Below are 22,250 nucleotides of genomic sequence, written 5' to 3'. Positions count from 1 at the left end.
TTTCTCCAGTCCAGTTTTCCTCTTCATCTGCTTCTGCCCAGTCTCCTCCGCTCCATTCTGTATCCAGACCCAGTCTTAACCCGCTCCGGCTTCAAAGTAAGCCTTTTCCGTGCTTATGCTGCTGCAGGAGTAAAACCGGCATTCACCTTTCCTTTACACTCGGAAGTGCACTGGAGTAATCTCCAATTCAACCCTGCTCGAATCTTCCTCCACTGCTCCTAGTCCGTTCCAGCCAGCTCCAGTCAGCGCAAGCCGGGTGTTTTCAGCGGTCATCCAGCAAAAAACGCCTAACTATGCCTCCAACTCCCTTAGAGAGTAGAGAGTAATAAAAAGACCTGTATGGATAAAAGCCAAAGAGGATCTTTCGATTGATATTTTGTACATTCATTGTAGAGCAAAAATGTTATGGATCCTGTTAGACCTGGCATCATTGGCGTGAGTCTCCCTTCCATTTGGAGGGATTGCCTCCTCTGTTTTGATATGTTTTGCTGGTTTTATGCTTTGGGCCCTGTGCCACTGGTAATCAGTGCCACAATGCAAGTGCTCTCTATGTTAAATTAATGTACTAATTCGTTATTCCATGATTGGGTTATTTGATTTACTTGTCAGCCCCTAGTAGAAAGCAACATGTGTGCCAAGGGCTTGTAAATCAAATGCTGCTGGTGGGCTTTCGCCACTGGTTGTGCCACTCACAGAAGAAGCTTGTCAACTGTGTCTCAGGCCTGCCATTGCAAGGCCTATGTGCAGTCTAGCACTGCCATGTCGATTTGGCCAAGTGCACCCACTTGCCAGTCCCTAAACCTTCCCTTTGCTTCATATTAGACACCCCTATGATAGGCCCAAGGGCAGGGTGCATTGTAAGTATAAGGTAGGACATGCTCTGATGTGTGTAGCATGTTCTAATAGTGAATTACAGCCTTTTTCATTTTTCACTATTGAAGGCTACCTGTTCTCATAGTCCAGAATGGCCAGTTAGTATATTACAATCTTTTATCCTAACTAACTCAGGGAACACGGTAGAAATTCGAATTTAATATGCCTGAACTCAGAATAATAAAATACATCTTTTAGTAAAGTTGGTTTCCATATTATGTGTTTGAAAATACCACATTTTAGAAAGTAGGTATTTTCTTGCATAACTGTCCAGGCCTGCCTCTGCTAGGTTGTGTATTCCTTGTCTGGGTTTGTGAGTGACAGGGCTGGGGATTCCAGGAGACAGGCTGGGTCAGCCCAGTGGTGAATAGAGAAATCTGCATCTAGATGGGAGGGAGGAGTTGCACCTGGGACCTGAATAGGGCTGGGCCTTCCCTCTACAATGCTGGCTCCACCCCCTGTGGCTTGTCTGATGTCTCTGCCCTGCACTGTGAAAGGAGAGGAGGAATCATGTCAACAGAGTGCTCCAGAGCTGTATCTTCCCTCCCCTGTGCTGGCTCCACCTCCTGTGGGGCGGCTGATGTCTCTGCCCTGCACGGTGAAAGGAAGAAGAGAGTCCTGTAAACAAAGTGCTCAGGATCTGGTTTGGACTAGGCAGAGAGCCTCTGCCTTCAGAGAACAAAGGATTTAGGGGTATAAATATTGGGACCCTGATCCCAAGAAATTAGATCACTTCTGGACAAGAAACCTTTATGCCAAGGAGAAGAACCAAGGAAGCTGCAAGAGTTTGGCTGCCCCTCTGCCAGTGTGTTGTTTGCTGGGTTGGCCTGCAGTGGTTGCTTCATTGCCAAGGGAAAGGAGAAGGAACTTTGTAAGGACTCTCATCTACAGAATATTCTCAAAGGGCTTGAACTGTGCTTGCCTCCTGCTGAAGTCTCAGGGACAAAAGACTTCACCTCCAGCTCCCCACAGAATTTCCTTGCTGGGAATTCTGACTCCAGACACTTGTGTGCCGCTGGGAGCTGGAAGCGTGACACATAGAGGAGAAGAGTGTCGCCGCCGCAGCTGAAATCGTCGCAACGCCAGAGAAGCGAGCCTTCGTCGCATCTCCCTGGAAGCATGTGTTCATCGAAGCTGCCTGCTGTCGCATCACCGGAGAAGCGTGACGCCATCAAGAGAGTTGCCATCGCATCACCGGAGAAGCGTGTCACAAAGCCTGTCGCGGCTCCAAAGTAGAGAGTTGTCGCAAGGTTGCCAGGGCGTCATCGCATAGTCATCTTCTCGCATCGTAACCTGATAATCGCATCGCATCAAGGTACCATCTTGCGCACCGGAACGGGCCCGCAGGCCGAGAATCTACGCATCACCTCCGCACCGGTAAGGCTCACAACGAGTCCCATACTCTGCGCAAGCATTGAGGCAGGACGCAACCGTTCCCCCGGATCACGGAACCGACGCATCTCCCCTTTTGCAAACCTTTTGTTCACTTTGCATTACGCATCCAGGTACTTTGTTTAGAACTTTGTCGCATTTACCAACAACTTGAACTAAGCAACTTTAATCATCTTTTAAGCAATCTTAAGTGTAGTATTGTGGATTTTTGTCGTTTGTGGTCTAAATAAAGAACACGTATTTTTATAAAACCTGTGTTGTGTCCATCTGTAGTGTTTTTACTGTATTACTGTGTATATTCACAAATGCTTAACACACTGCCTCTAAAATAAGCCTGTCTGCTCGTGCCAAGCTACCAAGGGGGTGAGCAGAGGTTATCAAGGAGTCTAATCCCCTTTCCCTGACTTAGAAGTAAGGGTCCTTATTTGGATAAAGGTGAATACCATTGGCAACTAGAGACCCCCAGATCTAACAGATCCTGTCAGAAACTGGGTAATATATTTTGGAGTGGGTGACCCATAGTAACTCAATAAACACCATCCTGGTAGATTAAAACACTGTACTGAGAGATAATCTGTTCATCTCAGGAAGCTGTAGTACAAGCAGCATGCTATCCACAGAGAAAATGTTAATGAGCAAACAAATACCAATATAAATAAAATAGGATAAGGGGAACTGGAGCCAATAGTTATCTTAGTAAAGTTTTTTAAAGTGTCATTAAGAAAAGCAGCTTTTGGTTGACGAGTAACTATGAGTGATTTCAGGCCATCCATTATGTAGCAGAGTTTGGATACACCAAGATGCTCATGTCTGAGTTTACCTTTGGACTTAGACCCTGAAATAGAAGTCAATATTTTCCAGTAGGGCAATTTAAAAGACCAAGGCAGGCAAGGGTCCTTGAAAATCTGATGCGTTGTATTGAAATTCATACTGAAGGAGTGGGTTTTGGCAGAAAACATGACTATGTCAAGCCAGATCCTGTTGATGCCAAACGTGGTGTGCAGGTCAGATAGAGTTGCCACCTCGCCTGTGTCCAAGATTTTACCTTTGAACTTAGTCACTACTTTGGAAGCTAAAATCCTCCAATTGGGTATAGCTAAAGGTGTAGCCAGGCAGAGCTCTATAGGATAGACACCTTTACCAGGAGGTCTTACTGAATCTGTTTTCAGTATGGAAAAATACTCAGAGAAAGCCAATCCTGATTTACATGCCTACCTAGTGTGCAACTTTTCAGGACAAGCTTCAGTACCTTATCCCAGGCCACTGGAAGTGTACAAATGACTAAGTTCTAACTTTTTCCAAGTAATAGAAAATATTCTCCTGGTCTGTCTTCTCAACGCTGTCTTCAGGGGAACCTGGGCACTCTCTAAGTCGATCTCCTACATGGTCCAGTCTACTGTGGTCAACTGGGCCCTTCTGAAATCAGGAGTCATCCTTCCACTATTTGGGCCCATGAAACATGTTAATTGGAGGCCAAACACATGTCCATTCAAGAAAATGTCCAGTCCCTGTGGGTGTTTAGAGCATAAAGCTGTTTAAGTCTTTAAATGAGGCATCTTATTTCAGTAGGAGTCAGAACTCTGTACTTCCCAGATTCATGAAGGCTCTGAGGAGATGTTGATTGAGATACCATATTTATGCGGTGGTCTAACTAGTGATTGCAGATATTCTGCCACCCAGTCCCTACTATCTTCAGACAGCCCCCACCTCCTTTTGCAGTGCAGCTTTTTTTCTCTTACTGGACAATTATCATCTGTTTCTGTGTCATTATGACAGAACCCTTCTGCCACCAGGCAGGCCTGTCTTCAGCTCCTTGGAAACTCACCTAATTAGATATGTCCTCCTACCACTTAACAGGATTTAAACTGGTTATCACTCTTGCTGTGATTGAAGCCTGACTGTCTAGGGAAACCTGGCAATTAAAAGTAGAAGCACTTCCTTGTATTTTCAAGTTAAAATAGCTAGTGGCATCTGCATGTTAAAAGAGGTAATGGTAATGCTGTCCTTTGTTCTGCCCACTGTTGCTGTCCACTGCCAGGTAGCCAATTCCTGCTAACAGGTCAGTTGTTAACACCGCACTGTGGCAGGTTGTTGTCTTCTGAGCCAGAGGCGTTAATTCTCCAATCCAAGAAAGTGTGTTCCAGCTCAGGAGGTGTGATAAGTGGCAGAACTAGTTTTAAATCAGTTCTGGTTCCAGGCAACCAAAAATACATTGTTCTACTTCTATTTTTGCATTAAATCACTTTTTGAAATTTAAGTTGGAAATTACTTTGAACAACTATCATATTATCAAGTGTAGATATAAGATCAGACATTTTCATCACACCTAGGCCTGTCTTATGGAAAATGTAGTTGAATCTACACAGTGAAATAACACAGCAACTGTGCTAGCACAGTTTTACAATATAGAATGTGCCCTTTTTAGGTCTCGTCTGCGAAAAGCGCGCGAAAGCGTGCTCTCGCTGAGAGAACTATAGTCGTCGGCTCAGCCGACAATGAGTGGAGACAAGAGCTGGCCATGCGCACCATTAAGAAGCATGGCAGTCGGATTCCGACGCGCGCCTTGGGATTGGGTCGCGCGCGTCGGAATCCGACTCTGCCATGCGCCTTGGGTTTGCGTCGCGTGCGTGAGCTTCTACCGTAGACAGCTCACGTCGCGTGGCTCTTAGGTTTCAGTTTCATTTTGACTTATCTCTATGTTGTTATCGGCGCTGTATACTGAGCACTGTGGCGAATGTGAGCTGGTGGGCAGAGGGGAGGCAGCAACTGGACCGCCCTACCACCGGACTGTCTTGCCAGAAATCTGCCATTCTCTGTGGTGGAGCGGCTCTGGGTCCTCTGTCGGAACTGATTTACCCCTCTGCCGGTGAACATAGCCTTCGGTACACCGTGTATGCGTACAAGGAACTGAACCGGGCGGACCCCCCATCCAGCGCCACCCTGAACCCCTCCGCCCCCTCCTCCGGGAGCCTGGCCCTTACCCGGCCTCCACGCCGGGGCCCTGGTGGTGGAGGGCGAAGGTCCAGGGGGACACGTTATAAAACCGAAGGACCATTGCCTGACACCAGGGGGGCGACGGGGGAGCTGAAGGGGGCTCCGCCCATCCCCTCGGAGGAGGAAGGAGTTGAGGGGCCCCCAGGGCACATGAAAATGAACATTGAGAACTTTGAGGCGCTGAGGGAATGGCTTACCCGTACTCTGGAACCGATGTAAGTAAAGGATGGGGGGTGGTAGTGGTCACTGGCTGTCTTGTTGGAAAGGCTTGTTCCACTTGTGGTTATTTGGCAGTGCGGGGTTGATTTCTCCTAATGAAGGCAGACACAGTCCTGTTTAGTACATGCTACCCTCACTGACACTGTGGTATGTGCTACACCTGATCAGAGGATTGAGATTGTCAGGCGGTATTAAGGTACCCAAACTCTTTACATTTCTTGCTTGAGTTAATCGTAGGGAGATGTGTTTTACTATATTTTATGCTGTGACCGTTGTTGACGTTTTGCCTGTCTAGCCAGCAGGCATACTTACTGCAACACACTATGTGTAACTTTCCCGAGTAAATTGCTGAGTTGCCAATTGGTGTTTCGTCCTGCGCTATCTAGCCAGTTAAGATGCACATAACTGATGATACCTTCGCATAAAAAACGGGATGCTGCGAAAATGTGTCCGAATACATGCTGTGATGTTTGCAGATTACTTTCCATTTTCGATCTTATGTGATCAACATAAAAAGCTTTCAGAAGTACCCATTTTTTTGCACAAAACAGAGGTGCTCCAAAGAAACAATGTCCTTTCTTAGCTATTTAACATGACAACCAAGAATTTGAAATGAAAATAATATTATATATTTATATGGAATTTAAACATTGGGAAAAAAACTTACAGTGCCAGAGAAGCAATCTCTAAAAAACCCACCAACCTATGGCAGATCAACGTGACGCTTCTGTATTTCACGTCTAACGATATTACCCTACACGTTAGCAGCGAGAGAGGCATACTATTATAACATCTTTTTGAATAGGACTCCAGCATAGTCTTTCTGCAGGCAGACTCCTAGTTTTATTTTTTTTTGCTTTTCTTAGCACATTTATATAGCGCGACCTCGACCCGAAGGTATTGGAGCGCTTAGTGCCCACACCGCCATTCACTCCCGCCTGCTTGAACATATACACAATTCCTTCCCAATGAAACTCTGGAGACATATTTATGGGAAAGAACTGTTGCAAGTTTATTTCATACAACACACGTAGACGTTTTAAGGTGGGTCATCTTACAGGCGATCCAAAGCAGGCAGCCCCTCGCTGTCCCGCATGCCTAAGGAGCCATCTTGCACGGCGAGTCGATGCTCTGACGGTGCAGCACATTACCAACTTCTGTCGGGGCGGAGCGGTGTGGCCCACTCCCGGTCGGTTCAGGCCCCCCGACCGCCCGAAGGACTAACGGGGCACCGTCGCGGTTTCCCGGAACCTCCTTCGGCTCCTGGTCCTTGGCTCAGGCACCCTTACTGTGCCAGGCAGAGGTACCCTTACTGAACATTTCTGCCGCAGAGGTACCCTTACTGTACCCGTCTGCTTCCAGATCGCCCTGTAACTCCGCCTGCAACACAAAGAAAAACATTACAACATTCTAATACTTCGCGCCGCCGCTCAAGCTGCTGGGTCAGGGTTCAGGGTGGGAACAGCGCTTGAGCCGTGGGAAGACTGGGATGAGAGAGGCCGAGCCTTGGCCACCGCGTTAGATATAGGGGGTTCACCCCTCCCACATGTAGGCCCTCCCCTGGCCTGGACGCGGGGCGCCCCACCAGTGTCGGCTGGAGTTTTGCCGGGTGGGACTAAAGCGCTGCCCCGCCCATGTTCCCCTGCGGATCACGCGGTCAGCAGCATAACATGAGCACCAGTTACGTTACATGTTACTTTTACCCAACCCATTTCAAACATTAGACTTTTTCAAATAAAGTGTTGTGGCCTTTTCACGAAAAATATTGAGAGGGGAACCCTCAGAAAGGCACTGGAGTGGGCCAAGTTAGCTAGGAAGGCGGTATGAAACATTTTTTCGGGCTTCTGCCAGCTTCCCGTGCAGCTCTGCGGAGCTACTGGTTTCGAGCACAGAAAAAACTCCCACGCACCGTGTGATCTTAATCGATTTTCTTTCTTGGACTGCTGGTGCCAAAACGTACAAAATCGCCCAACTATTACCAAATACTCCCCCTGACAAAAAGTCAGACTGGCTTGTTTAACACAGCTGTCCTGTCTCTATTCTTTTTAAAAACTTAAGAGTAGTTCAGACTGCATTGTAATTTTTTTGTGTGTTTTCACTTCCCGTCTTGATGCTTCAACTTAATGTGGAGTGACGGTCAGAGCTGCCCACTTTGGAGCTGGGGAACCAGCTTCGAGTCTCGGCGTCGGCTGATAGGGCCAGGGTGAGGGTGGGAAGGGGTTGTGCCTATTCCCCTCCAATCTGCACACTTCATCCTGGCTCTCTTCTCTGCATCTTAGTGTGTGCGTGATTACATGTGCGCGCGCATTCGTATATATGCACATGTGTGTGCGTGCGCCTGTCTGATTGTGTGTCTGAATCTGTGATTGTGTCTGAAACTGTATTTGTGTGTGCGCATGTGTGGGTCTATGTGTGTTTGTTTGATGCTTGTGTCTGGATCTGTGAGTATGTGGGTGTGTGATTGTATGTGCGTGCCGTGTGGATCAGTGTTGGATGGCGTGTCTGGATCTATGAGTCTGTGTGCCTGTGAGTATTTGTGCCTGCGTAAAGTAAAGTAAAGTCCACATTTGTAAAGCACACAATCACCCGTGAGGGTCCCTAGGCGCTGGGGGCCGTCGGGAAGATTAAGCGAGCTATTGCCCAGAGTCACATGGAGTCGGGGATCGAACCGTGGTCCCCATATTCCAACGTCAGTCGCCCTGGCCGCGGCGCCACACCTCTTCCACACGTCTATGCTTGTGTTTGCCCGTGGTTAAGTGTATAAGTCTTTGAGTACGAGTCTGTATGTGTACGTTTGTGTTTGTATGTTTTGACATGTGCATAAGTACTTGTTTCATATTCAGTCACCAGCACCAGGAGGCGCTGTCCAGCATCATCAGCAACATCTTGAGACCTCACTGGAAGTGATGCAACAACCCTATATAAAGGTCACAGGTTCCAGTCACTTTAGTTCCCTTTCTATGCATGCCTCAACCAACGCGGGGATCCGTAACCTCTGACTATTTTAGGGGCCTTTTAGGCCTGTTTTTTTCTTTTAAAAAGACTATCAGATTAATTTAGAAAACCTTTTATATGCGAATTCAAAGACTGTGATTCTCAAAATGTACATCTGTCACATACATGCACAATGCATTTTCAGAATGTAAAGCAGTCACTGTGCACAGTGACTTCATTGCAAACTGAGAATTATATACAAGAACTTATGTCTACTTTTAAATCGACAGGCTTCTGTAACTGTTGTGCACCTACGCAAAGCCATCACAACTGGCACCCCTGCCTACTTGACTAACTAGTTTGCCACCTTTAGTTGCCTTGGCACACTCGCACAAGGGCACAATCTGAATGGAGTTGACGAAATGCACAAAAAAAAAATCCTGCAAGCCTTCTCTATCTATGTACCGAGAATCTGGAACAATCTCCCCATATCAATTAGGACTGCCCAACCCTGCTACATTTTAAACGTGCATTTGCAATGCAATAGGTCTCACATTTGCGAGTGTTTAACATATTAGCATTGTAATTGACAATGCCATTTATTTACGTTTAAAAAACCAACACATACATAAAAGGCATTGCCATTTACAATGCCAATGGCTCAAACTCTAACAACTGCGAGGCCTATTGCATTGCAAATGCTTGTTGTGGATATCAGACACCCTGCCTTGTGGACTTACAAAGTACAATTTATGGTAACATATTAAGAACTCATCATGGAAAGATAGCACATTGCAGGGGTGATGGAAGGACAGTACACTGTTATTTGTAAAAAAAAAAAAAACATCTCTCCTCAACTTTCTAAGTCACAATCTTTGAATATAAGTTTTGCCTCTTTTGGCAGAAAAGTACGATGTTCTGTTCCTACAACCAAATCTAAGCTGAAAGTCAAGTTGCCACTAGTGATCCATGTCATCTCAAATAATGATGCCACTCCTTTCTTAGCAAAATTCGACTTTCCTTCACCACTGATGATGTTTTACTTTAATATGGGATGTGATTTTCCACCTGACCTTCCCAGGCTAAACAGGAAGTTGGCTAACAGACAAATAATAGATAGGAATGGGATCAAAATAATGAAAAATTAAAATGGATAATCAGACAGCAGGGGGTGTGTGCATAGAAAAGCAAGTTGATGGCATGTCTCTGGAATACCTATACATCCCATCATGTAAAGATGGGTACAAGGAAATATGAAACTATGGAACTATGGGCAAAGAGGATGACAGGTAAGTAAGAAGGGTTATAGATGGTACAGGGCACACTATATCCACTGTCTGAAATGATATCGTCCTTCTTAAAAAAAACATGACGAATGCTTTCGAAAGTTCCCAGAACAACCCTCAAACCTCTCTTTTGAGGTCTTTGATTTTATACTCGAGTATTATTGCTTTTGCATTCAGCTGACAGCTTGAACAACAGAACACACATGCACAGATTTCATCCTCAAGAAAAAAGATAAGCAGTACTCTGACTTTTAGCCTTCCCTAGTGGCTGATCCTCCATGGATACACATGTGTTTGTGTAGAATTTGCCCTCACCTTTACACTTTCCCAGGATAGTGATTAACAGAGCAGACAATGTCACAGTGTAGCTAAGTGCTCCAGAAGTCACCTTTCCTGACTTTGATAGAATTTAGGTTATTTTTAAAAAACCTTTAAGAGCTTGCATGCAGCAAAGGTCAAGCTAAAGCGATATTTCTAAACTTGTCATAGAAAGGCACTGCACTACATCTCCATTATGAAGTACTAAACAATGCTATCTAATGCAAATGTCGTTTTCACCATTGAGACAAAAATTCCATGATTCTGTGACAGGTTATTTTTGTGTGTTGAGACTGCTGGCTTGCTGAGCATTGATGTTAGTTATTTTCTTAATCAAGAACACTGATACGCTTCAGTCGGAGGAAAGAAATAATATGTCCAATGTAAGTAAAGTTTTAATGAATTATTTTCTTTTTTTCTTTAATTCCACAAACTTGGAGGCACTTTTGTACAGAAGGCATTGCTTTGTCTTTCAATGTGGGTGATGTTGAATAGCTCTGTCTGCAGCTCATCTCGGATAGATAGAGAATTGCCTGAAAGACACGTTTGTTGTAGCACTAATATTTAGCATTGATATTCAGTGTTGAGATCATTTGTGGCAAGTGAGCCTTTTAGCGGGGTGGGTTGACTTGAGGGCCTCTTTTGTCAAAGGGTCAGTATCGGAGGATGACAGTGCACTAGTGCCTCTCCGCGTACTATAGCATCTCATTGCATAAGTACTTTATGGGCTCCCAAGGCTTCTTCTTTCTAACCAGACTACAATCGAATATGATTCACATTCACTCCGCAACCAAGGCTTCCTCTCTTTCTACCCAGGCCACACTCAGGAGAGGTTCACAAATCCTTTGGCTAATAAGCCTTTTGAACATAATTGCACCTAATATATGTTGCATTGAATTTTGCACCTGAGTTATCAGTAAATCAGATCCCCATTAGCAACATGAGAATTGCAATGAAATCTCGTATAAAGCTGTATGCCTTAGTCACTCCTGTTTTGATGAATACATTTTTGTTGTCTTTAGAATGTTGTGCACTTTACCACTGCTAGCCAGTGCAAAGGTTTGTGTACTCTTTCCTTCAAACATGGTACATTTGGCCTACACCTAATTGGCACATTTAATTTACTTTTAAGTCCCTAGTGAATGGTACTACATCTACCCAGGGTCTGTAAATTGAATGCAACTAGTGAGTATGCAGCACTCGTTGTGCCACCCACTAAAACAGCCTTTTATATATAACATGTATCAGGCCTGCCACTGTAGCTGTAGTGCAGTTTTAAACTGCCATTTTGACCTGGCAAAAACACATTTTGCCAGGTCTATACCTTCCTTTTTAATATGTAATAATCAACCCTAATTTAGGCCTTAAAGGTTCATAGGACATGATGCATTGCATTTCAAAATTAGGACATGTGTGCGGTGCTTAACACCTTGAACGCTATGGGGATTTTTCTCCTGTGCTGGGAATATGCAGATACCACTTTACATGACGAGCTGGGCTCGTCATCAGCGTAGCAGGAGGCTACTGCATGATGAGCCCAGCTCGTCATGAGCGTCGAAGGGGTTAAGTTTTACGTGTCCTGGCATCAAAAGGCTCCTATAGTCATTATGTACTGTTGTAAGGCCTTTATTTACCATTAACTAAAGCTAGGTTAACTTATTACATTTAATAAGTGCTAACTTTTGATTTGGAGAGATAGAGATAGGCTGTTTACACTCAAATAAATTGTACTATGAAATCCACTTTAATGGTCAAGTCAGAATGTATGTTAGAATACAGAAAATACCACTTTTAGAAAGTTGGCATTTTCTTGTCCCAACAATTTGTACCTTCTGCTGTTGGGTTTTGTGTATGACTTCCAGACAGTGACATAAAGGGGACTTAGGCGAGGACAGTATGGGTCATCCGGGCAGGGTGACTGAAAGGGGCTCTAACCAGCCTCACTTACACTTCAAATGGCTTTGCCTACTGCACACACAAAGGAATCTGACACCAAACCTGCCCTGTCTTCTGCCACCCCAGACAGTTTGCGCCTCGAGAGGGAAAGGGGGAAGACTCTTCTGGAACCAGATGTGAGGATAGGATAGGGAATCTCTCACACAAAGGCTGGCATCAGGCACAAATATTGGACCTCCAAAGCCACTCATTAGAAAACTTCTGGAAGTGTGGAAACTACAGAACAATGATTGAAGTGTTGTATAGCATTTTAGGACCCTAGTGTAATTTTCCCGATTCATGCCCTTATATAGGTACAAATCACCATATCCTTATATAGGCATAGAAATTATACCCCTATTTAGACATAGCTCACGCAGTCCAAATACGGCATGGCTACTTCCACTAGTTCCGAAAATCCACAACGATTTCTTGGATAACTCGGCTTCACCAGTTAGGGACTTCTCCTTGCTTGAATATTGATTTGTCCAAGAACTCATGGAGTTTTCAAAGAACTGAGACTCTTTGATGACGTTATTATGTCCAACTTTATGTCAAACTCATCACCTTCAAGGTATAATTATGCCCACATTTGCCATAGCAAACACACAGTGGTTTGGAGCAGTTCGACTATCTACTTGTCCAACGCAATTCGCTGCAGCAAGTGCCGAAGGAAGCCGACCCTCCAGCAGACGCACTGAGAGAGATGCTGTTTTTTCTCTTGCCGAGAAATCCAGCTCCAGTGTTTCCAAGCTACCCTTGCGGGTCGTTGGGAAATCGAGTCCTGAGACAGAGAGATACCAGACCTCCTTCATTCTAAACCAAGGTACAGAGCTGATTAGACCCTACGAGAAATCTTGGATAGATTCTTGGCAACAACAAAACTAGATTTATGCTACACCTCACTTACTTCTTCCCTCGTACTAGACTTAGGTTAGGTACATCGGGGTAGGCGTATTTTAGAAGCACCAGTTGAGTACTTTTTAGCCTTTGTTATTTATGTATGTATTTTATGGCATGGAAACCATACCATGCTTTTTCAGTAATATTTTATAATACTTTTCTTGCTGTTCGCATTATACTTTACAGCCAGTATTATGATTGTAGCAGATCATTTCTTCTGCACGAGAAAGAAGACTGTTCAATAAATACTTTTATTAAAAACGCCCATCTCTCTATTTCTCTGCACCTCTGGTGAAACGAAGCATGCGCGATTGACTGAGTAAAATATCTATCTATTGTTTCCACGAGTCTGAAGATCAGTTTTTCTTGGGGAAACAAAGTTGTCATGTTTATGCGGTTGTCAGAAACGAATCCCTTCTTGTTCATTCGAGAACGTTTCTAGTGACCTCTGAGCTAGCTGGCACTCACAATTAAGTCTAGTATATTCAATAGAAACCTAGTAGACCTCAGAGCTACGTCTAATCTATAGGATATATTATTCCAATGTGCGGAGCCTATTGGGAATATAGGAACTACACTACAGAAGGACTGCCTTGCTGTCTGAGAAGGAAGACTTGACATGCTTACCTTCATCCCAGGCTAACCGGAGTGACTACAAAGGTGAGTTGGATGAACTCTTGTTTGAGCTACAGGAACACACCAAGCTTCAGAGGCCCACTACAACTGAACAGCTGATCTGCTGGAACTGGACCTACAATTGGACCTGCCTAAGCCCTGCTGGCTTCTGCTGGAGTGTGTCACTGATCCGCAAGAGGTGCTGCCACAGGTCCTTGACCCTTGGCTGGCATCAGAGTGTACTCCTCTACAAGAGAAGGTTTGGGGCTCCTTTAGGAGGAGACTCTGCTGCCCACAGCGACCGACCATCAGACATGCTCTTCTCGCTACAGCAACCATAAGGGATGGCAGGCTAAAACAGCTCATTTTGACTGAAGCTACAGCAATGTCCATCCACGATGCCTGACCTGCTCTTCGCTCCACATTCACAGCAGCCTGTGGGCCCAGCTTACTCTTCGTACTACAGCGATGACCATCTGTGACACTTTCTCTGCTCCATGTGAGCCCCTCCACTCTGAATAGAACTCTTCATTCTGGACTTATAAGGTGAATTTTCAGCTAGAAAAGCCTTGTCCCTGTGTCCTTCCCCATGCTCTACCATGGTCAGCTTGAGCTTGAGACTTTTCACAAGTATAGCGGGACCACTTGATCTTCAGTGGCCCTTTGTGCTTTATGGGGCTATTTTCATTTAAAAGTTTGAAATTGAATATCTCCTGGTCCACTGATTGGGATTTGTACTTCTAGTACCATTTTATTTGAATAAATAGCACACTATTCTTTTAAATTGGTTTCTTGTGTTGTGTTTTCACTTATTACTGTTTGTGTACTACATAAATACTTCACACATTGCTTCTGAGTCAAGTCAAACTGCTTTTGTGCCAAGCTTCCAGATGGTACAGTGCAGGTTAATTTAGTGCAACTTTTGTGGTTCACCCTGAGAAGGATTGTAGTTCTCGCCTGAGAGGGGCTTTCAGTCGCCTCAACCAATAACCCAATTGCTTACAGACAGGGCTGTGAGTTTCGGGTACAAGGGGGCTCATTTATGAGCCCATGCGTCACTTTTACGCCGCTGGTGCGTCACTTTTTGTGACGCACCAGCGGAGTAAAAGATGTGCCTTGTTGCACCATATTTACAAAGTGACGCATCTAGGTAGATGCGTCACTTTGTAAACCCCTGCGCCACATTATACCTGCCCCAGGTATAATGTATGCAAGGGGGGGCGTTTTAACGCAAGAAAGCGTCATAGAAGTGACGCAGTGAAATCTATAAGATTTCACTGCGCCATTTCTTGGACGCTATTGTGTCAAAATCTTACTCCTGCCTCATGGCAGGCGTAAGACTGACGCAGGCACTAACAACATGGGACTGGCCCATGTAAAAGTACACATTGCTGGAGTTGCGTCACTTTTGTGACACACTCCAGCAATGCATCACTTTTGTGCCTACAGACATGTCAGAAATACTGACGTATCTGTAACTCCTTGCGACATGATGCATCATACTGTAGATATGACGCATCATTAGTGTCGCAGGGAGAGCGCAATGAAAAGTGACGCATCGCTGCGTGAAAACAGCGATGCGTCACTTTTCATAAATGAGGACCTGGGTATCTAATATTGGATCATTGCCTCCCCTTATTCCGCAACAGTTAATGGCTCACTAGTAACTATGGGCTAGATGTAGGTAATTCCCAAATACCGATGCCTTAATACTGATTTTTACTGAATCGGTATTAAGGAATCGGTATTTGCGATGTAGGAAAAAAATCGGTAAAAAATACTGATTCTGTAAAAATTTGCGAATCTGTATTACTGAATCTATAATACCGATTCGCTAAATACCGATTCGGTAATTAAAAAAATCTGTATTTGTCGAATCAGCCAATCCTGAGCAAGCACATGACCTCCCAACCAGGAAGTGGCCACACCCATGCAGGTGCACTGAATCTGTAGCTGTTAGAGAGACAGGGAGCAGGAGCAACAGCAGAGGAGCTGCACAGTCAACACCCAGCTCACACAGAGGAACTGCACCATGGCCACACCTGAGAACGGGAAGGATGCTGCTGGGAGGAAAAGAAAGCACAAGTTTAGTGAAAGGGAGTTGGATGTCCTCATTGAGGAAGTAGTGAAAGACCATGACCAGCTCTTTGGAAAGAGATCACTAAACGTGCGTGAGTCCCAGAAAAGGAGCATTTGGAAGGCAATCCAGGAGAAGATAAATGCAATTAGGGTCACACATCGCACAACTGAGGACTTAAAAAAGCGATGGTATGACCTGAGAGCATGTGCCAAGGAGAGGATGGCTGAGCGACAAAATCAAGCGGGGAATACAGGTGAGGGAAGCTCCACAGTGCCTGCTCCTACTGCCCTAGACCAACTGGTAGAATCCGCCCGCCAGCCGGAGACCATCAGGGGCATCGGGATGCGAATAGCTCTGCTCCACCATCCAAGAGACAAGGTAAGTCGCATGCACAGCATGCTGTCTCCCTTCCCTAACCCCAATCCCCTTGCAACAATCCCAGTCCGGACAATGTTTTATGTAAGATCAGCAATGCATCATTGGAAATGTAGTCCCTATCATGGATAGCAAATCAGCCACTCCCCAATAAGCATATGCAAGTCACACATTAATAGATGAGATAGCAGAGGACAGACAGCTAGAATGTCAGTTGTGAAATTTATTTGCACACAGTTGCTTCAAGAAAAGTGAGTAATAGTCCATTCTGTATCCACAGGTGAAAAGGCTCCGCAGGCTGCAGAGGGGGAGACTGCTCATGCCCCCAGGGAGGAAAACAGAAGTGAGGAGGAAGTCATGTCACATCCAGACATTGCACCAACAACCCCACCACTACCACCACCACGGTCAAAGAGATACACAGTGGCTCCACTCCAGGAGATAGATGCCACAGAGGAGGACAGGCAGGAAACCCAACAGACAACACCGGGTGAAGATACACAGCCATCTGGGGCACAGTCCCCGTGGTGGAAAGCATCACAGGTGCCCGTAGACGGCGACAGAGGTCACAGAGTCCTGATGCTGAAGGACCAAGTGTCTTCTCAGGACTGGAGGGCCAAATGCTAAAAGTCCAGCGCCTGAAGGGGAAGACAATGAGGGCCATTCAGAGACAGATGGTGGCTAACAACTGGGAGGTGGACGACATGAAGGAGGTCATCTACAGCCTCAACAATACTGTGGCCGAGGGACTGAAGGAGGTATCGGAGGCAGTGAGGCAGTTAAGTGGCAGAATGGATGGGGAGCGTGCTGCAAGGCGGAGAGACAGGCAGGTAATTGCAGGCTTCACCAAGTCCGTGAACAGGCTGTGCAATGCGACCCACGTGCTGAGTAGGAGATCTGTGGCCTTGCAACTTGATATGACAAAGTGCAGCCGTGAGGTTACCCAGGGCCTGGTCACTGTCACCAGTGCTGTAGAGGTGATGCAGACTAACCAGATTGCTGCCACTGGTACAGGGGATGTGGAGGAGAGTGAGGAGGCAAACAGTTGTAGCACTGATACCCCCCTTTGCCAGAGAGCAGGAGGTACAGTGTGAGGCATGGGTCTGCTGCAGGACACAGTGCTGCTGAGGACAGTGTGCATGCAGAACACAGCACTGGTGTGCGGGGGCGCAGGAGATAGTCACGGCCCTCTAATCACATTTTGTTGTGGGTGACGTAACCCTTTTGGACACATAGCTGGTGTAATGGTATGCTGGACAGTTGCCTGTTGTAAGGTATATTAAACACACTAACACAAATGCATTACCTGGCTTTGTCTCATTACTTACTCAGAAATCATTTTGTGTGATCTCTGACCGTCTCTGTCTTGCATCTGCTGCAGCTGCGCCGCCTGCTGCGCTGTGCTGTGGCTGTGTACCTTCCTCATCCTCATCCTCCTCTTCAGAAGCACACATTACCACAGGTGTACCCTTCTTAGTGGCAAGGTTATGCAGCATGGCACAGACAACTATGATTTTGCAACACACCAGGGGCTGGTATTGCCGTGCACCTCCACTTTTGTGCAGGCAGCGGAAACGGCTTTTGGGGAGTCCACATTTTCGCTCAACCACACTGCGTGTCGATCTATGTGCAACATTGTATCTCCTTTCACTTGGGGTGGATGGGTGCAGGTACGGAGTCAGGATGAAAGAGCACACCGCATAGGCACTGTCACCTGTGTTTGAGAAGTAAGTAAGTAATTCCCAGTCTACAATCGCAGCAACAGGTCTATACTTCAGGGGGTGTCACAGGTACTTACCTAGCAGGTAGCCTTCTCCAAATTCACCTGCAAGGAGACGGGTGTAGATCCCTCTGTTCCTGAATATGTATGAATCATGGGTGCTCCCTGGAAATTTTGCAACTATTCCGGTGATAATGTTAGCCGCATCACATATGACCTGTACGTTGATGGAATGTGTGGACTTGCGATTGCGGTAGATTTACTCAGTCGCAGCACGGGGGCAGATTGGTATTTGTGTCCCGTCAATGCAACAAATGACATGTGGGAACTGGGCCTTCTGATAAAAGTCCAACTTGGACTACTACACAGCTCACCCCGTTGGAGGAAGACTCCCTGGTGCACAGCACGAAGATTGACTGAAGAGTCTACAAGATCATATATAGTTCATCAAAAGTTGAATCCATAAGTTCAAGGAAATCCAATTTTTTTTTTATTCGTATCCATTGGTATCAAGAACAGTTCATTAATGCTCACGGGAGCTCAAACATCATCCATAAAAATGAAAATGTCATCCAATCATAAATCCTCCCAATGCATTTCGGGCAGATGACACGCCCTTCCTCAGGGGACAGCTCTACAAACGTAAAAGAAAACAGCCTAATGTCACAAATGTGTGCATGATACACTTCAATTTTCACAATATCTGGCTAAAAAAATGTTATGCTGTGAACCATGAATTAAATAAGTGAAAACCCGTTAATCGTGCGTGATGCGTGACGCAAACAAAACATATGCAGGTGGAGCACTGCTCACAAAGAATGTGAATAACCCAGAAAACCTAAATTGCAGGTAAAAAAAATAAACGTGCAGAATGCAAATTAATAAAAAGGTCTCAGACGTGACTTCACCTGAGTGTGAAAAGGACTCTCAAAACGTGTTGCATAGTGGCAGAAATAGCCCACAAGTAAATACCCAATGTACTCGATACTCACGGGATGATTACATCCGTGACACGTTGTGGTGAAAAGCTGTAAGACTGTATAACATCGCATTAAAACCACACGCGGAAAACAAGGACCCATATGAGAACAATAAATGCGGTCCTCAGTAGAGGTACTCACTGTTAATATCGAACGTGAACTCCCTCGACAGGCTGCAAAGTGGAAACCTCCCGCATGCGAAGCTCCCAGAAAGGTTAATACGGAAGTGGGTTAGTGAAAAAATAAGATAGAAAAAAGACTGTGTTCAATCTTAGGCGGGCGCCATCTTAGAATGGTGTGATAATCAGGAAAACTATACAACAAGGATGTACACAGACTCATTCGTCATTCGAGATTAGTTGAACAGTATGCAAAACATAAAATCCCATATCACAAAGGTGCATGTGAAGGATATGAAAATGAGCCTGCAAATAAAAACATACATCAGCTATGAATACACAAATCAACCGAAAAATAGCCCGAAAATATAAAAATCAAAGATAACACAAAAATTTCATTCGATCATTTAGACCGTGAGGAGTCATCGTCGCCATGAAGGGGATCTAGAAGTTCTCTCTTTTCAACAGGGTGTTTTTATTGTCATGTGTAGGTGTGATTTGTTCCAGTATGAGATAATTGGGCAACTGTGTGCTTTTGTTCCAAAAAATGCGCTGCTACTGTAGATTTGATATTGCCAGTTCTTATATTGCTCTTGTGTTCAAGTAGTCGCGTCCTGATTTTCCTTTCCGTGTGCCCAATGTAACATTTTCCGCAAGGACATTTCAACATGTAGATTAAATTAGCAGAGTTACAGGTTGCATTCACTCGCAATTTAATAGGATGTCCCTTCATAGGATGATTGGTAACGTTGCCTAGTATGCAGTTATTACAATTGCTGCAATTGTAACAAGGTCTGAGACCCTTGAATGTTTCAGAATCACTTTGTACCCTGGGTTTGGATAAAATCTCTTTCAAATTACGTCCCCTAGTGTAAGCAAACATAGGTGGTTCACTGCAGGCTCCTTGTAAATCTGGTTCCATACTCAGTAGAGACCAATGATTAGTAATGATTTTTCGATATTGGTTACTCAAGACCGTGTACTTAGAAACCACAACCATACGTGAATTCACAGTTTTAGCTCGAACTTGCAAAAGATTTTCTCGTTTCATATTCCCACACCGGGTGACTGCCTCATCCAGTATATGTTGAGGGTAACCACATGCTTTGAACCTTTCCACCATGTTCATCATTTCTTGTTGGCACAATGTTTCTGATGAAACTATGCGTTTGACACGCATAAGTTGAGAAAGGGGTAAGTTCTGTTTCAACCCAGGTTGATGAAAACTTTGGTGATGTAGTAACGAGTTGCGATTAGTTGGTTTTCGAAAAATCGTTGTACTCAATTTTCCTGCTTTTCGTTCCACTTTTACATCCAGGAAGTGAATGCACTCTTTGTTAAAACTCCAAGTGAACTGCACACGATCATTTATTTTGTTCCACGTTTCCAAGAAGTCTATCAATTCATCCTCAGTACCTGTCCATAAGATAAAAATATCGTCGATGAATCTCAGATAAAGTTTCCCATGGTTCAGCCAAGTTAATTGATTCAATACATGTGTTTCCTCAAAAGCTTTCATGAAAATGTTCGCATACGACGGTGCTGCGCAATTTCCCATGGCAGTTCCGCATAACTGGTGGAACCATTTGTCAGATGCTGTAAAATAACTATGGTATAAGGTGAATACCATTAGTTCCATTAACAATACCTGCATATCAGCATCCAGGTCAGAGTTTGAAAGTTCGTGTTCAACTGCTGTTATACCAAGGTCATGCGGTATCGATGTGTACAGCGAACACACGTCCACTGTGCACAGTATCAGTTCTTGATTCCCCAGTGTATCCATGGCTTGGTTCAGTTTAATCAAAAAATCGGCAGTGTCTCTGGCATGTGATCTGGTGTTCAGAACAAACGGCTGAAGATATCTGTCCAAACATTTGCCCGTGGTTTCATGTATACTCCCTTTAGTTGAAACAATTGGTCTCATAGGTGGTCTCGTGGGATGCTTGTGCACTTTGGGCAACATGTACAACACAATTCTTAGTTAGTTCAAAAATCCAACTTGGTCTTCAGCAGTTCTGCCTGTGTGCTGGGGAATATGAAGTAGTGTGCCATCCTTTGCAACATGGCATCCAGGAATTTCCTGGAAAAACACGACAGGCAACTTTGTGAGACTCCACCTGCCACAGCTATTACCCATTGGTAACTTCCAGATGCCAGGAGGTGCAGGCAACAGAGTACCTGTACATGAGTTGGTATTGTGTACGCCCTTGGTGTCTGGTGCTCCAGGAGTGGGTGCAGGTCCCGTATGAGGTCCAAGATGGTGTGTGGGTATAGCCTGTACCGCTCATGGATTTCATTCTCAGTCAGTTGGAACAGTGTTTCTCACAGTCTGTACACGCGCTCCTCCCGTCTCCGGATCTTCAGTCCTGCTGCTCGCAAACGTGGACGCCTTGCTATCATGTAGAGGGCCGCTATTGTGTTTACACTGTTGCATTTTGAGGCTGTTTTTATGCAGTGCACCTGATTACCACCTGCTTTGATTCAGTGCTAATTACCGATTCTTAAATACCGATTTTTAGCAAATTCGGTATTACCGGTTTTTGGTGCATCGCATTACTGATTTTTTACCGATTCCTTATTTACCGATTCTGTATTTTTGTCTGCCAATCGGTAAATAAGGAATCAGTAACTGGTTTCCCTTATTTTTACCGATTCCTTATTACCGATGCCGATCGTCAATACCTACATCGCACAATGGGCGTGGCTTGGGCGCCAATGGCGGAGGTCGCCTAGAAGCTCGGCTCCGCGGTCGAGCCTCCATTAATCCTGCTACCGGGGGCCTCTTGGGGGCCCCAACCCCGCACAGGCATCCCCTGTACCCTGCGAGCCTCTCTGACCGAGCCGCAGGTCTGTAGCGGCTTCTGGGACGAAGAGGAGACGAAGTGAAAGAGCCGAGCGGTGTGGGCCAAGATGGCGCCGGCTCCGCTCTGACCGCAACGAAAGCGGCCGGAGCCCCAGAGACGTCGGAGATCCCGGCGCCCCGGCGAAACAGGTGACCCTTCTCCAATGAGGGGACACTCCATGGCCTGACCCCTGACGTCCCCGGAGGAGATCGCAAGCGCCCGGCGGCCATCGAGGTGAGCCCTGAGGCGCTGCCGCGAGACGCTACGGAGGAGTGCCGGAGGGGGAGGAGCGGATCGGCCTACCCGCAGCCGAGAGAGGAGTGGCGGCGAGGAGTTGAGAGACGGGATCTGGCACCCGAACCGGCCTGAAAGGCTGACCGCTCTGTGGCACCGAGGAGGGGCTGGAGGTCGCCCTTGCTGCTGCCTGATGTGAAGACACTGGGTGGGGCGACGTGGCGCCGGTTTGAGGCACTTCGACTGGGGGACCGGGAGGCCTGAGGACACCTGGCGATAGACTGAGGGGAGAGAGGCCCCGGATCCGTGCTCTGGGGACGCTGAGGGGAGGCTGAGAGCGGAGGCGGGGGGAGGACTCGCTCCGCAGCGGTGGAAGCTGGGACAGCCCTTAAGATTTCATTATTGCCCCGAACTACAGGGATGAGCA

The sequence above is a fragment of the Lissotriton helveticus genome, chromosome 4_1 (genome assembly GCF_964261635.1).
Source record: "Lissotriton helveticus chromosome 4_1, aLisHel1.1, whole genome shotgun sequence".
NCBI classification, from domain to species: domain Eukaryota; kingdom Metazoa; phylum Chordata; class Amphibia; order Caudata; family Salamandridae; genus Lissotriton; species Lissotriton helveticus.
Note: the sequence above shows the minus strand (reverse complement) of the source record.